General features: G+C 41.7%; 1 non-coding gene across 1 annotated transcript; it reads left to right on the top strand.

The window, feature by feature from the left end:
- The first annotated feature begins 1,058 nt into the window (after positions 1 to 1,058).
- LOC120106502 lies at positions 1,059 to 1,164 on the top strand. The gene has a single exon (XR_005508644.1). It is a non-coding gene; the product is annotated as a small nucleolar RNA R71 (small nucleolar RNA).
- The last annotated feature ends 1,034 nt before the right edge of the window (positions 1,165 to 2,198 follow it).

Below are 2,198 nucleotides of genomic sequence, written 5' to 3'. Positions count from 1 at the left end.
GAGAGGATGAATTAAGAGCTTCAGGAAATGGGGCCTTTGGGATATGAGTTTTGGCAGAAGGTGGACTAGCTAAAGAAGAAGAAGAAGGTTTTAGATTTTCATTTGACACATTTCTATCCTCTTCTTCACCTTCCTTATTATTGTCCTCCCCAATCTTATTATCTACTACACATCCACTCCTTAGGGTAGTCAAAGCATTGGCTTGTTCATGATGAATTGCATTTAATTGATTTTCTTGAGCCATGTATTGTCCCCTAGGATTACTTAGTGGTTGGCTTGGAAGCTTTTCTTCCTCTCGCTTGTTCAGTGCATTAGCTAGTTGCCCCATTTGGGATTCTAGCTTGACGATGGATTGTGTGTGAGAGTGCACCAATTGTGTAATGGTTTCCAAACCTTGAAGGGCGTTCAACACTTTCTCCTCAAAGGCTATGTTTCTTTGGGGTGGAGGAGGAGTGTGTTAAAATTGAATCGAGGGACGGTAGGGATGCATATTTTGTGGGGTTTGAAAATTCTGAGGATTTTGAAAATTTTGGGAATAGGGTTGGGCTGTGTTCGAAGCTTGCTGCTTCCAAGAAAAGTTTGGATGATTTTGCCATCCCGAGTTATATGTATTGAAAAATGGGTCAGTACCCGGTCTAGGCTGTGTTTGAGCAGCATTGATGTGTTCTTGCATGAGTTCGGAAAATTGGGGCACTGAAGGGCACTCATGAATAGGGTGGGATGGGCTAGAACAGATAGTACACACTTGTGCTTGGGAAGAGTTCATGTAATGCCCACCTATCATCAGTTGGTCAATCTTATGGGATAATGCATTTACCTTGCTAGACAGGTCCATAGAATGACTTATTTCACAAATGGTCCCTTTTCTTTGAGAATTCGGGGGTGCTTGACGAGAACAAGAAGCATGGTGGAGGGAGTTTTCATTAAGATTTTCAAATAATTGCCATGCTTCATGCTCATTTTGAAGCATGAAAGTCCCCCCGCATGCGGCATCAATCATCTGACAGTTTCGTTCAGTCAATCCGTCATAGAAATATTGCACTAGCTGCCACTTAGGTATTTGATGATGAGGGCATTTACGAATTAGGTCCCGAAATCTCTTCCAAGTTTCATGAAATTCTTCTCCCTCGGTTTGGAAGAAGCTTGTAATGGCACGTCTAAACTGGTTCGTTCTTCCTATGGGAAAGTATTTTTTAAGGAATTCTTGTTGCATTTGATCCCAAGAACGAATCGAGTTAGCTTCTAAAGAATTCAGCCATTGTTTGGCTCTATCTTTAAGGGAGAAAGGGAATAATCTAAGTTTTAGAGCATCTTCAGTAAAGTTCTGAATCTTGATAGTGGTGCAAATCTCAAGAAATTCATCTAGGTGTTTATATGGTTCTTCGTTGGTGAGCCCATAAAAAGATGGGAGCATTTGGATCACACTAGACTTTATTTGGTATTGTACAGCTGCTACCTCAGGTAATCGAATGCAAGATGGGAAGTGTAAATAGTGGGAGTAAAGTACTTCCTCAGGAGTTTGGGTTGGTCTTCAGCCATCTCAGGAGGTGGGGATGATTCTATTGTTCTGATCTCAGCTCGAATATTTCTAAGGGTCCATTCTATTTCAGGGTCAAAAGGTAATAGGTCACGTACTCTAGAACGACTCCCTTGCATATACTAGTACTTGATCAATCAAGCTTGCAATAAAAGAAAAACACATAAATGCTTGTATTTGTCCTAAAATCACTAGACAACTCTTAACTGGTTTGAAGAGGGCACCTAAGCCTCCAATCCGGTCTAATGAACCGAGTTGACCAGGAAAGCTCCCAGGTAAGTGGAGGGGTCACGATGCGTTCGCAAAGGTCCCACTTAAAACCCACTTGCCTCGAACAGATGAACTGTCTCCCTTATAGGGACAAAGCTTGCCTAGACATCAACTAAGCCACAGAGCGAAATTGGTGCAACTTTCGGTGCTCTTCGTCCTATTAAGCTCGAATGTCCCTAGAAGCCAACGTCTAATTGATTTTAATTAAGCTGACACTATGTGAGATTGAGTTCACCTAAGTTGGGCAAGAGTCCGGTGATGAAATCCGGCTCTTATCTTGTTGGGGTGATTGCCCTTACTATGTGCGGATTAATTTGTGTATGTGTATCAAGCATGCATTCACACTTTTGCTGAAATTAAAATCAAACAATCACCACAAAATTTCAAGCTA

Source organism: Phoenix dactylifera, unplaced genomic scaffold (genome assembly GCF_009389715.1).
Source record: "Phoenix dactylifera cultivar Barhee BC4 unplaced genomic scaffold, palm_55x_up_171113_PBpolish2nd_filt_p 000547F, whole genome shotgun sequence".
NCBI lineage: Eukaryota > Viridiplantae > Streptophyta > Magnoliopsida > Arecales > Arecaceae > Phoenix > Phoenix dactylifera.
Note: the sequence above shows the minus strand (reverse complement) of the source record. Positions and strands in the feature narration are given on the sequence as shown.